At 39.3% G+C, this 14909-nt stretch overlaps 1 long non-coding RNA gene across 1 annotated transcript in view; it reads right to left on the bottom strand.

Moving 5' to 3' along the window:
- Window positions 1–14909, bottom strand: part of LOC119621121 (uncharacterized) — a 170059-nt gene that overhangs the window by 142157 nt on the left and 12993 nt on the right. Inside the window, exon 2 of the long non-coding RNA XR_012091844.1 lies at window positions 14796–14897. This is a non-coding gene — a long non-coding RNA (uncharacterized lncRNA). The remainder of the gene's footprint in view (window positions 1–14795; window positions 14898–14909) is intronic.

The following is a 14909-nucleotide window of genomic DNA, read 5'->3' as shown; positions in this document are numbered from 1 at the left end:
GTGCTGGTCTTTTGAAAAATTAACAAAATTCTTAGATCACTAACAAGTCTAATAAAGAAGAAAAGAGAGAAGAATAAAACAGGCACAATAAAAAATGATAAAGCAGATATCACCACTGACCCCACAGAAATACAAAGGACCATCTGAGAATACTGTAAATACCTCTATGGAAATAAAATTGAAATTCCAGAAGAAATGGATAAATTACTGGATACATACAACCTACCAAGACCAAACCAGGAAAAAGTAGAATCCCTTCATAGATGAACAACAGTTCTGAAATTGAGGCAGTAATTAGTAGCCTACCAACCAAAAAAAGCCTGGAACCAGACAGATTCACATCTGAATTCTACCAGAAATACAAAGAGGAGCTGGTACCATTCCATTTGAAACTAACCCAAAAAAAGTAAAAGGAGAGACTCCTTCTTAATTCATTTTATGAAGCCACCATCATCCTGATAACAAAACCAGGAAGAGACACACAAAAAAAGAAAACTTCAGGCCAATATCCTTGATGAACGTCAATGCGAAATCCTCAGTAAAATACTGGCAAACTGAATCCAGCAGCACATCAAAAAACTTATCCACCAGAATCAAGTTGTCTTCATTCCTGGGATAAAAGGATGGTTCAACATATTGAAATCGATAAACGTGATCCATCACATAAACAAAACCAAAGACAAAAACCACATGATTATCTCTATAGGTGCAGAAAAGGCCTTCAATCAAATTCAACATTCCTTCATGTTAAAAATTCTCAATAAACTAAGTATTAATGAAACGTATCTCAAAATAATAAGAGCTATCTATGACAAACACACAGACAATATCACATTGAATGGATAAAAGCTGGAAGCATTCCTTTTGAAAACCGGTACAAGACAATGATGTCTTCTCTCAATACTCATATTCAATGTAGGATTGGAAGTTCTTGCCAGGGCAATCGGGCAAGAGAAAGAAATAAAGGTATTCAAATAGGAACAGAGGAGTTCAAGTTGTCTCTGTTTGCAGATGACATTATTTTATATTTAGAAAACCCCATCATCTCAACCCAAAACTTACTGAACTGATAAGCAACTTCAGCAAAGTCTCAGGACACAAAACCAATGTGCAAAAATCACAAGAATTTCCTTACACCACCAATAGACAAGGAGAGAGCCAAATCATGAATGAACTCCAATTAACCACAGCTACAAAGACACTAAAATACTTAGGAACACAGCTAACAAGGGACGTGAAGGGCCTCTTCAAGGAGAACTACAAACCACCACTCAAGGAAATAAGAGAGAACACAAATGAATGGAAAAATATTCCATCCTCATGCAATATTTTGGCCATACTGCCCAAAGTAATTTATAGATTCAATGCTATTCCCATCAAACTATCACTGATATTCTACACAGAATTAGAAAGGACTATTTTAAATTTCTATTTTATAAATTTTAATTTAAGTTATGGGATACATATGCAGAACCTGTAGATTTGTTACATAGATATACATGTGCCATGGTTGTTTGCTACACCCATCAACCTGTCATCTAGGTTTTAAGCTCCGTATGCATTAGATATTTGTCCTAATGTTCTGCCTCCCCTTGGCCCCCACCCCCTGACAGGCCCTGGTGTGTGATGTTCAACTCCCTGTGTCCATGTGTTCTCATTGTTCGACTCCCACTTATGAGTGGGAACATGCAGTGTTTGGTTTTCTGTCCCTGTGTTAGTTTGCTGAGAATGATGGTTTCCAGTTTCGTCCATGTCCCTGCAAAGGACATGAACTCATTCTTTTTATGGCTGCATAGTATTCCATGGTGTACATGTGCCAAATTTTCTTTATCTATTTCTTTATCTATCATCGATGGTCATTTGGGTTGGTTCCAAGTCTTTTCTATTGTAAATAGTGCTGCAGTAAACAAACGTGTATATGTGTCCTTACAGTAGAATGATTCATAATTTATTGAATATATACCCAGTAATGGGATTGCTGGGTCAAATGGTATTTCTGGATCTAGATCCTCAAGGAATTTCCACACTGTCTACCACAATGGTTAAACTAATTTACACTTCCACCAACAGAGTAAAAACGTTCCTATTTCTCCACATTTTCTCTAGCATCTGTTGTTTCCTGACTTTGTAATGATTGCCATTCTAACAGGCATGAGATGGTATCTCATTGTGGTTTCGATTTCCTTTTCTCTAATTACCAGTGATGATGAGTTTTTTTTCATATGTTTACTGGCTGCATAAATGTCTTCTTTTGAGAAGTGTCTGTGCATATCCTTCACCCACTTTTGATGAGGTTGTCTTTTTCTTGTACATTTGTTTAAGTTCCTTATAGATTCTGGATATTACACCGTTGTCAGATGGATTGCAAAAATATTCTCCCATTCTGTAGGTTGCCTCTTCACTCTGATGATAGCTTCTTTTGCTTTGCAGAAGCTCTTTAGTTTAATTAGATCCCATTTGTAAATTTTGGCTTTTGTTGCAATTGCTTTTGGTGTTTTAATCATGAAGTCTTTTCCCATGCCTATGTCCTGAATGGTATTGCCTAGGTTTTCTTCCAGGGATTTTATGGTTCTGGTTTTATGTTTAAGTCTTTAATCCATCTTGAGTTCATTTTTGTATAATGTGTAAGGAAGGGGCCAGTTTCTGTTTCTGCATATGGTTAGCCAGTTTTCCCAGCACCATTTATTAAATAGGTAACCCTTTCCCCATTGCTTGTTTTTGTCAGGTTTATCAAATATCAAATGGTTGTAGATGTTTTGTGTTATTTCTGAGGCCTCTCTTCTGTTCCATTAGTCTTTATGTCTGATTGGTGCCAGTACCACACCTTTTTGGTTATTGTAGTCTGTTAGTGTTGTTTGAAATCAGGTAGCATGATGCCTCCAGCTTTGTTAATTTTGCTTAGAATTGTCCTGGCTATACGGGCTCTTTTTTTGGTTCCATATGAAATTTAAAATAGTTTTTCTAATTGTGTGAAGAAAGCCAATGGTAGATTGACGGGAATAGCATTGAATCTATAAATTACTTTGGGCAGTATGGCCATTTTCACATATCAGTTCTTCCTATACATAAGCATGGAATGTTTTTTCATTTGTTTGTGTCCTGTCTTATTTCCTTGTGCAGTGGTTTGTAGTTTTATTTGAACAAGTCCTTCACATTTTTTGTAAGTTGTATTCCTAGGTACTTTATTCTCTTTGTAGCAATTGTGAATGGGAGCTCACTCATGATTTGGCCCTCTTTTTGTCTAATATTGGTGTATAGGAATGCTTGTGATTTTTGCACATTGATTTTGTATCCTGAGACTTTGCTGAAGTTGCTTATCAGCTTAAGGAGTTTTTGGAGTGAGATGATGGGGTTTTCTACATATACAGTCATGTTATCTGCAAACAGAGACAATTTGACTTCTCTCTTTCTATTTCAATATGCTTTATTTCTTTCTCTTGCCTGATTGCCCTGGCCAGAACTTCCAATACTATGTTGAATAAGAATGGTGAGGGAGGGCATCATTGTCTTGTGCCAGATTTCACAGAGAATGCTTCCAACTTTTGCCCATTCAGTATGATATTGGCTATGTGTTTGTCATACATAGCTTCCATTTTCTGCTACCTTTTGAATTTGGTTGCTCTTGAATCTCTAGTTCTTTTCATTGTGCTGCTAGGGTGTTGATTTTAGATTTTTCTAGCTTTCTATTGTGGGCATGAAGTGCTGCAAATTCCCTTAGCTATGTCCCAGAGATTCCGGCATGTTGTCTCTTGGCTCATTGGTTTCAAAGAAGTTCTTTATTTCTGTTTTAATTTCGTTATTTACTGAGTAGTCATGCAGGAGCAGGTTGTTCAACTTCCATGTAGTTGTGCAGTTTTTAGTGAGTTTCTTAATCCTGAGTTCTAATTTGATTGCACTGTGATCTCAGAGACCGTTTGTTATGATTTCCGTTCTTTTGCATTTACTGAGGAGTGTTTTACTTCCAATTATGTGGTCAATTTTAGAATAAGTGCGATGTGGTCCTTAGAAGAATGTATATTCTGTTGATTTGGGGTGGAGAGCTCTGTAGATCTCTTTTGGGTCTGCTTGGTCCAGAGCTGACTTCAAGACCTGAATCTCCTTGCTAATTTTATGTATTGTTGATCTGTCTAATATTGACACTAGAGTGTTAAAGTCTCCAACAATTATTGTGTGGGAATCTAAGTCTCTTTGTAGGTCTCTAAGAACTTTTTTTCATGAATCTGGGTGCTCCTGTATTTTTTATATATATATATATATAAGCTCTTCTTATTGCATTGATCCTTTAACTATTATGTAATGCCCTTCTTTGTCTTTTTTTATCTTTGTTGGTTTAAAGTTTGTTTTGTCAGAGACTAGGATTGCAACCCCTGCTTTTTTCTGCTTTCCATTTGCTTGGTAAATATTCCTCAATCCCTTTATTTTGAGCCTATGTGAGTGCACATGAGATTGGTCTCCTGAATACAGTACACCATTGGGTCTTGACTCTATCCAATTTGCCAATCTGTGTCTTTTAATTGGGGCATTTAGCTCATTTACATTTAAGGTTAATATCGTTATGTGTGAATTTTCTCCTCTCTTCATGATAATAACTGGTTATTTTGCATATTAGTTGATGCAGTTTCTTCATAGTGTCATTGGTCTTTACATTTTGGTGTGTTTTTTTAGTTGCTGCTACTGGTTTTTCCTTTCCATATTTAGTGCTTCCTTCAGGAGCTCTTGTAAGGCAGGCCTGATGGTGACAAAATCCCTCAGGGTTTGCTTGTCTGTAGAGGATTTTATTTCTCCTCCTCTTATGAAGCTTAGTTTGGCTGGAAATGAAATCTTGGTTGAAAATTCTTTTGCTTAAGAATGTTGAATATTGGCCCCCACCCTCTTCTAGCTTGTAGGGTTTCTGCAGAGAGATCTGCTGTTAGTCTGTTGGACTTCCCTTTGTAGGTAATCTGACCTTTCTCTCTGGCTTCCCTTAACATTTTTTCCTTTGTTTCAATCTTGGAGAATCTGACTATTATGTGTCTTGGAGTTACTATTCTTAAAAAATATCTTTGTGGTGCTCTCTGTATTTCCTGAAATTGACTGTTTGCCTGTCTTGCTGAGTTGGGGAAGTTCTCTTGGAAAATATCTTGAAGTATATTTTCCAACTTGGTTTCATTCTCCCATCACTTTCAGGTACACCAATCAATTGTTAGTTTGGTCTTTTCACACCGTCTCATATTTCTTGAAGGCTTTGTTCATTCCATTTCATTCTTTTTTCTCTAATCTTGTCTTTACACTTTACATTGTTAAGTTGATCTTTAATCTCTGATATCCTTTCTTCCACTTGATTGATCCAGCTATTGATATTTGTGTATGCTTCACGAAGTTCTTGTGCTGTGTTTTTCAGCTCCATCAGGTCATTTATGTTCTTCTCTAAACTGGTTATTCTAGCTGGCAGTTCCTGTAACTTTTTATGAAGGTTCTCACCTTCCTTGCATTGTGTTAAAACATGCTACTTTAGCTCAGAGGAGTTTGTTATTACCCACCTTCTGAAGCCTACGTCTGTCAATTCATCAAACTCATTCTCCATTCAGTTTTGTGTTCTTGCTGGAGAGGAGTTGCAATCATTTGAAGGAGAAGAGGTATTCTTGTTTGGGGAATTTTCAGCATTTTTGTGCTGGGTTTTCCTCAGCTTCATGGGTTTATCTACCTTTGATCTTTGATGCCAATGTTCTTTGGATGGGGCTTTTGCATGGGGGTCCTTTGTGTTGATGTTGAGGTTATTAGTTTCTGTTTGTCAGTTTTCCTTCTAACAGTCAGGCCTCTCTTCTGCAGGTCTGCTGGAGTTTGCTGGAGGTCCACTCCAGAACCTGTTTGCTTGGGTATCACTAGCAGAGGCTGCAGAACAGCAAAGATTGCTGCCTGCTCCTTCTTCTAGAAGCTTCCTCCTGGACAGGCACTCCTCAAACATTGTGCTGAGAGATCCACTGTTCTCTTCAGAGCCAGCAGGCAGGAATGTTTAAGTCTGCTGAAGCTGTGCCCACAGCTGCACCTTCCCCTAGCTACTCTGTCCCAGGGAGATGGGAGTTTTATCTATAAGCCCCTGACTGAGGCTGTTGCGTTTCTTTCAGAGATGCCTTGCCCAGTGAGGAGGACTCTAGAGAGGTGGTCTGTCCATGGCCCCTTTGCTGCACTGTGGTGAGTTCCAAACACTTAAGCCTTCTTAACACTGTTGGGGGGAAATCTCCTACTCAAGCCTAAGTAATGGTGGATGCCCCTCCTTCCACCAAGCTTGATTATCCCAGGTCGAGTTCAGACTGCTGTGCTGGCAGAGAGAATTTCAGGTCAGTGGTTCTTAGCTTGCTGGGCTCTGTGGGAGTGGGACCTGTTGAGCGAGACCACTTGGCTCCCTGGCTTCATCCCCCTTTCCATGGGAGTGAATGGTTCTGTCTCACTGAGTTTCCAAGTGGGAAAAAAAAAAAAAAAACAAAAACAAAAAAACCTTCTGCAGCTAGCTCAGTGTCTGCCCAAACAGCCGCCCAGTTTTGTGCTTGAAACTCAGGGCCCTGGTGGTGTAGGCACATGAGGGGATCTTCCGGTCTGCGGGTTGCAAAAACCATGGGAAAAGCATCGTATCTCGACCAGACAGCACAGTGCCTCACACTTCCCTTGGCTTTGGGAGTGAGGTCCATGGCCCCTTGTACTTCCCAGGTGAGATAATGCCCCACCCTGCTTCTGCTTACCCTGCATGGACTGCACCCACTGCCTAACCAGTCCCAATGAGATGAACCTGGTACCTCAGTTGGAGATGCAGAAATCACCTCCTTCTGCATTGATCTCACAGGGAGCTGCAAACTGGAGTTGTCCTGTTCAGTCATCTTGCCAGATCGCCCTTAAATTTCTTATGGAATCTAAGAAGTCCCCATAGAGCCAAGACAATCCTAAGCCAAAAATAAAATAAATAAATAAATAAATAAATAAATAAATAAATAAATAAATAAACCACAAAGCTGGAGGCATCACACTACCTGACTTCAAACTATACTACAAGACTACAGTAACCAATACAGCATTGTACTGGTACCAAAACAGACATATAAACCAATGGAACAGAACAGAGATCCCAGAAATAACACCACACTGCTACAACCATCTGATCTTTGACAAACATGACGAAAACAAGCAATGGGGATAGAATATCCTATTCAGTAAATGGTGCTGGGAAAACTGGCTAGCCATATTCAGAAAACAGAAACTGGATCCCTTACTTACACCTTATAGAAAAATTAGCTCAAGATGAATTAAAGACTTAAATGTAAAACCCAAAACCATAAAAACCCTAGAAGATAATCTAGGCAGTACCATATAAGGCATGCCAAAAGCAATGGCAACAAAAGCCAAAATTGAAAAATGGGACAAATGGGATCTAATTAAAAAGCTTCTGCACAGCAAAAGAAACTAACATCGCAGCCAAAAAAACATGAAAAAAAGAAAAGCTTAACATCACTGATCATCAGAGAAATGCAAATCAAAATCACAATGATGTACTGTCACATGCCAGTTAGAATGGCAATTATTAAAAAGTTAGGAAACAAGAGATGTTGGCGAGGCTGTAGAGAAATTGGAGTGCTTTTACACTCTTGGTGGGAATATAAATTAGTTTAACCATTGTGGAAGATAGTGGGGGTGATTCCTCAAGGATCTAGAACCAGAAATATTATTTGAACCAGCAATCCCATTACTGAGCATATACCCAAAGGAATATAAATCATTCTACTATAAAGACACATAGACATGTGTGTATACTGCAGCACTATTTACAATAGCAAAGACATGGGACCAACCCAAATGCCCATCAATGTTAGATTGGATAAAGAAAATGTGGTACATATACACCATGGAATATTATGCAGCCATAAAAAAGAATGATATCACACCCTTTGCAGGAACATGGATCATGCTGGAAGTCATCATCCTTAGCAAACTAATACAGGAACAGAAAACCAAATACTACAACATCTCACTCATAAGTGGGAGTTGAACATTGAGAACAATGGTCACAGAGAGAGGAATAACACACACCAGGGCCTGTTAAGAGGTGGGAGGTGAGGGGAGGGATCTTAGAGGACGGTTCAATAGGTGCAGCAAACCACCATGGCATACGTATACCTATTTAGCAAACATGTACGTTCTGCATATGTATCCCATTTTTTAGAAGAAATTTTTTTAAAAAATGTCTTTCTCTGGTTATGATTGAAGAAGTGTTCTACAAAATGGACATATGTGTGTGCACTCATCCCCAAGCTGTTTGTCCCAAAGCTCAGAGAGCTACTGAGAACCATGAGTAAGAAGTGATTGGGGGCCTGGAGACCTTGGGGAGGGAGACTTTATCAGAAGTGAAATTTTCATATAGATAGAAGGCAGCAGGGAGACACCAGAAGCTTCACAACTCGGATGGCTTATTTGAAGACCCCAATCTGTCCTCACTCTCTTCTTAATTGTTTTCTCTCTGTCCATGTGTGTTTTCTGGAAAGTTGACATTCCAAGCCTAATCTCATGTGCAGCCAGGCTGGCAAGTAAAGCTGAGTTGCCAATTACTTTGCTTTTTTGTACTCCGCTTTCCCTGAGTGTCAATGAAAATAATAATCCTAGAGCCTTTCCTGACAAGTTCTGCAGGTAAGAGCTTGTTTTAGGTATAATCCTTCATGGGAGCCAAGGGCAGAGGAAAGAACAATTGGGTCAATTAAAAAACCTCTAGAGCATCTTTCTGATTATGTGACTCAGTCATCTGTGGGCTTTTGCCATTGCTGTCAATTAATGTTGACACCAGGGCCAAGTAGACTTTACCAGCTAGGACACAGCTGGATCACCCTTAGGACTAAGAAGAGGAGAAAACATCATTCCAGGTCCTACCAGAGCCCTCTACTTCTCCCTTTTGTTGTCATGCCATCTGTTTAGAAGAGAAGCCTGAGACAATTTTACGTGTGTGTGTGTGTGTGTGTATGTGTGTGTGTCGGGGGCATGGGGGTGTCGGGGGGAGGGTGTACGCGCATGCGTGTGTGTGTTCCAATTTTCCAAGCAAGGGATCTCTTCTAACCTAGCCTAAGTTAGAATAGTGCTACAGGTCCAGGACCTTAGCCTCAGACAGCAGAGCTATTCTTCTTGTCTCTTACTTCCCACTATGTAACACTCAGTGTTTGATATTGGTATTGGAGACCATGTGACTTTATCTTCCTTAAATGTGGTATTAATTTTCACCCGGAAAAATAAAGCGGTTAATGGAAATAGGGCACTTAAGGTAATAAAAGGGAGCGTTTTGCCTTAGGGCAGAGCATAAGGATTTAATTTTCCCAGAATTCTCAATCTGATTCTGAGGTCAGCAACAACTAGTTTTGGGGCAGTACAAATACATAAGATGAAACCCCCAACCAGGGACCTGGAGCCAGAAGAACCCATTCAAGAGCATGGTGGCTTCAAATGACCTATGTTTTGGAGGCCTTTTTAACAATGTGGCTGTAATCTACACAGTAACCAGACCAAGCAAGCCTGCTTTAGCAGACAACCTCAAAAGTGCAAAGATAATATTGAGATGTGGAGGAATATCAAGGGAAGCTCCACAAGAATGATGGAGTTTTGTTCTGTTGATCTATTCCTTACTTAGGTTAGGGGAAGAACAGATGTTTACAAAGGTGAATGGATGCAAGAGACACTATGAAGGCCTCCACCCGAACATCAGCCTCTTTGAGACGAGACATTTCACTGTTAAAGTTAATAATCCATTTCTTTGGTTTAAGCTGTGTGAATTCCCTGGGCTGCCCCTGGAAAAATAAGTATATTCAACCCTTGACAATAAATCCTAAGGAAGGTAGAGGAGGAGGACCAGTAGAGGGAGGTTTGCCTTTGGAATGTGAAATAGTTCCTTCAAGTGAACCAAAGACTTACAGAGCAGGAGGTGACCTTAGAGATTTTTAAATTCACCTTGAAACTTAACAATAATAAACAGCTCCCTCAGACAAACAGAAATGAGAGGAAGAGTTTGAGCTGGTAATACAGAGAGGCTCTGGACTGTGTGGGAAAGTTGAACCAGGAAAATAATTTCACTTTTAAGAGGACTGGCATATGACCTTGAAGGGAAGACGCAAGATGGCATTGGCAAAGATGAAGGAGCACAGGCAAAACTAAGCCACTGCATATAGCATAAGTGTGTACATGTCTAATATTAAAACAGAATTTGCAATGAATTCCAAGGCTACAGAAAATTCTTTTGAAAGGCCAGACTTCTACATGATGGTTTTCTTTGCTTTAAGTTGGTCAGGCTAATTGGAATAGAATGTTTTAGTTAAAGCAAACACTCACTAGAACTCAAACCTAGTTATAACCTCCATTCAAATAAAAGTAAATAGAAATGGTCACAAATGTCTCTTTGTTTCTCTATTTGGAATATAAAGTATAGAATGTATACTATTGAGATTTGTTGTGGACATATTTGCAGTGTTATATATTTGGAATACAAAATTGAGAATGTACACGTTTGAGGTTTGTTATGGGCTTGTTTGGAGTGTTACAGGATGAAATACAACTCAGAAAACATGGTAAAAATTGCAGCAGCAAGCTTCGCTCCTGTTAAGTTTCTTTCCCTTATCCAAAGTCCTGTCATAAGCATAGGAGTGAGACAGTATTATTTAGGGGAAAATGGGAAGATGAGGAAATGGAGTTTTCAAAAGATTATTAGAAATGTATTCTTTTTTACCATTTGTTTGGAGGTTTTTGTTTTGTTTTAGATTTTGAAAGGGAAGTGCATGCACGTGGTAAACAATTCTAACATATTCAAAAGGCTATATACAATTTGAAAGTCAGTTAACTTTGCTAGAAGAAAACACTGTTAAAAGTTCCTTGTGTTACCTTGTGATACCAGAGATAATCTACATTTACAAACACACACACACACACATAATTATAATTTTGGATTTATAAAACCTTTGTGAGGGCTTCTCTGTCTGTCAGGTTTGCTTCAGAGCAACACCTGATTCACATGGCGTGGTCTTTACCATGTGGCCAAAATAATCTTCAAAGATTCAGCCAGGCCACCAGTCTCTACCTCTGTTACATACCCATAAGCCAAGCCATAGTAAGTAGGGGTAAGTAGGGAGAGATCCTGGGAATTGTAACAATGTGTTGTTCTCTTAGGAAAAGTAGGATATTAATACCTACCTCAAAGGATTATTTTAAGCACTGAAAGAAATAATATGAATAAAGTGCTTAAAACAGTGCCTGGCATAGAGTAAGTGCTACATAAGTGTCAGCTGTTGTCATCATCACTATTATTGTTGCCATTGTGAAAGAGGACAGCTTAGGGCTTCCTGAAGCTATTCCCTATTTTCTCTGGGTTTTCTTCACAGGTTCCTCCAAAGATAGGAGTTGCTGTCACTACTCTTCCTCTGGAATATTTTCTCCACAAGATCTAAACTGTGGAGACAGTTGGTAACCAAAATTGTACCTCAAAAGCTCTCCTAGACACATGGAAAACTTGTCTTCTCTGCCTGATGTTCGTCTCAAAGCATCAGTGATAAACTGTTTCATATGTTATTACTCACTACTGTTCTTGTAAAGATGATGGAAACACATGGACAGACCGCCAGCTCACCACACTTTCTGGAGAATTACTCAGCCCAGACGTGTTGTTTTCATCTCCTTTGTGTGACTCAGTTCCTCTTCATTCCTACACCTCTCACCACTTCTGAGGAGTTGCATGTTTCCAGCTGGCCACAGACATTGAACTGCCTTATCTTGCTGGCTACATCTGCATGCACCTGGTGCCACTAGGACAGGCTGAACTACACATTCACAGATTAAACTCCCTAAGCAACTCGAGTCTGCCATCTCATTCCCTTCGAAGCTCTTAGAGAAGGGGAAGCCAAGCTCACAGATATGCAGCACACCTTCTCTCACCTGTCTCTTTATTTGGGAGGGTGGGTGAATGACAACTAAGACAATTAGCATTTCCCTGCCAAGGAGTCTCATCACTGACATCTCTTCACTTCCTGGTTTCTGACAAACATAAATTGAACATTTGACTTCTGGTACAAATCTTTGTGCAATCACAGAGGGGCTTCCATGGGGATTAACCATAAAGCCCCACTTGCTTGACTCAATTCCAGTGACCTTTTCTACATTTCATTTATCCACATCCATGGCCCAAGCAGGGTCTTTTCATCACCCAGAACAGCTCTACTTCTGAAATCTTAAATTCGTGTATCCTACTCTTCAGCTACTTTTATTTTCCAGTAAGGGCTTTTACTTCCTCACCCATACTACTCTTCTATGGTATCTTGGTTTCTATCAGTTTATCAGTCCATCCTAATTATTTTTTCTGACTTACCTGGGCTCTGTAATCTATTATTGCAACCATTTTCTTTTCTCTAGTTTTAACTTGCCACATTCTGACCTGGTACCACCTGGAAATTTATGGTTTCCTGCTTCAGGAGAGTTATTGGTGCCACATGATAACTTCTTCAAGAGTTCCTGGCCAACTTTCTCTTCCATCTCCTCCTGTATATTCAGACATCTCTTCTCATCGATCACTGTCCTAACTTCGAATCTTCACTCCTTCCCTCTCCAATGGTTCTTTGTCCTCTGCACAATAATATGCTCAAACCTCCCATCATTTAAGAAACAGTCCCTCCACCTTATCTCTTTCTCTGTTTGTTGCCCTGTTTCTCCTTTTCTTTCTAACCAGGCCTTTTAAAAACAGTTTAAGAACAGTTTAAAAACTTTTTAAGAACAGTTTGCATTCACTGTCTTCACTTACTCTTTTCATTTTCACCCCTCAACACACTGACATCTGTTTCTGTTTCTGGGGTAGATCCTCTCCTACCCCTGTTTGTACCTTTGTCATAATATGAATCACTCTACTGAATCACCACTAGGCCTAAGTACCTCAAAATGTAGGATGTTGAATAACTTATCTATGTAGTCCCAGAGCCTAGCACAGTGCTTGATTGATAGGAGGTCCTCAATAAACAAATTATGTCACAAACACTTACTGGACACCTACTAGGAACCAAGCACTGTATTGGCTCTGTGGACTTGAATTCATCACAAAACCTATATTTAAGCAACTTTTTCTCACAGAACCTTTCTTTCCTTTGCGAATGTCAAGTCAATATATTTAATTAAGCCACACAACCCTTGCCCTGTGCCGTTTCTTTACTCATAATGGTCATTCAACATTTGTTGAATGAATGCTTGATAGAACTCAGCAGACCCAAAAAGACTAATTGTGAAGAGTTGCTGTAGGAAATGGCCAGAGAGAAGCCTGTTCTGAAATCTGGTTCCTTAAGGAGAGCTTTTCAGGCTTTCAAAACCATTTCTGAGCAGTTCTCTAGAAATACATTCATTTTTAACTCTATCCCAACATGGCTGATAGTTTTTGGTAAGCCTGTTTACAACCTCTCCATTTCCTTTGTCTTCAATTTCTCTCCCCTCTCTCCAGTCTTTCCCTCTACACCTATTAGACAGGTGCAAATATCTCTCCTAGCCACAAATAAGACCTAAATTAGAAACCCTCTCTGGATCCGAAGTTTCCACATTACCTAGTATCCTTCCTTTCTCCACTAATATTCTGCAAGAATAGTTTGAACTTTCTAGTCCCATTTCCTTCTTCCGGTTGGTTCCTACACCAAGTAGTCAGAAAGGCTAGGATATGAATTAGAATGGTCAGGGAAGGGTTTCATGGACAAGTAAGGGCATAGGACACAGAAGAATTTTGTGAATAAAGTGCAGAATATGGAAATGTATTGGGGAGGTATTAGGTTTTCCTATTTTATTTTTCATCTGTTTTATAATATTATTTTTTTAAGTAGGTAACACATGTATATGATACATAGTTCAAAAAATGCCAAGTGAAAGTAAGGGTTCTTCCCAATCCTACCAAGTTCCCTTTTCTAGAGGCAATCACTGTTAAAAGTTTCAGTTCTTTATGTATCCTCCCAAAGATGCATTTATAAATATTTACATATATGGAGTGCCTTGACAATATGGTAGAATACAATAAGAAGGGCAGTGCGAACTGACAAGCACAGAAGAGGCATTGAGGAATTAGGGAATATCATCTTCCCTCCAACATACTCTTCCTCTTAAGTCCCCACCTTCATTAACAGCCTTTCCATCTTCCCAAGCTGACCCAGGCTCAAAGACACTGAACATTGATAGGAAACCTGTTACTAACCAGAGTCCCAGTGGTTTTCTGTACATCACAATTAAGCCAGTTAACATTACCTCCATACCTGCCACTGCTATTTTCAATTTTATTTTGAAAATATAAGTCACATGTATCTACTCCTCATCTTCACTACCCCATCCTCCATTAGGCCCTCATGACTTCTTCAAAATTGGAATACCTGTCTTCTTTATACGGTTTTTAGGTACGTTTGGTAAAATGAAATAAGTATGGTAACAATTAGCAGGCTCATCAAATATTTGTTCCTTTCTCCTCTCCCCAATATCTCCCAGCCACCCTACCACTCCACCACCCCATCAACCTTAATCCACTCCCCATATTACGTACTTGGTTTATCAAAACAATGTCAAATTCTTGAAATTTTTCTGTATCTATCCTATATTGATCCCAAGATCAGAGCTTCAGAATATGAAAACTTACCTGAAGGAAAGGCACTAGGAAATTCCAAATACAGCTGTCCCAAAGGAAAACCACTCAGTACCTCTCAAAGGCATTGCCTTTATAGTATAGGGTAATATCATTGACATTTAGAAACTAAAAAGGTTATGATCTAACCTGCATTTTTCCCCTAGAAAAACCCTACCTATTCATGACTCAGTTTGAATTCCACCTTCTTCTTGAAGTCTTCCAAGATTCTGCCCATGTTAACTCTTTCCACCCAAGTCTTAATGAATCTTACCTTTCTCTGTATTACAAA

Source organism: Chlorocebus sabaeus, chromosome X (assembly GCF_047675955.1).
Source record: "Chlorocebus sabaeus isolate Y175 chromosome X, mChlSab1.0.hap1, whole genome shotgun sequence".
Classification (NCBI taxonomy): Eukaryota; Metazoa; Chordata; class Mammalia; order Primates; family Cercopithecidae; genus Chlorocebus; species Chlorocebus sabaeus.
The sequence above is the reverse complement of the archived record's forward strand: the minus strand, read 5'-3'. Positions and strand labels throughout refer to the sequence as shown.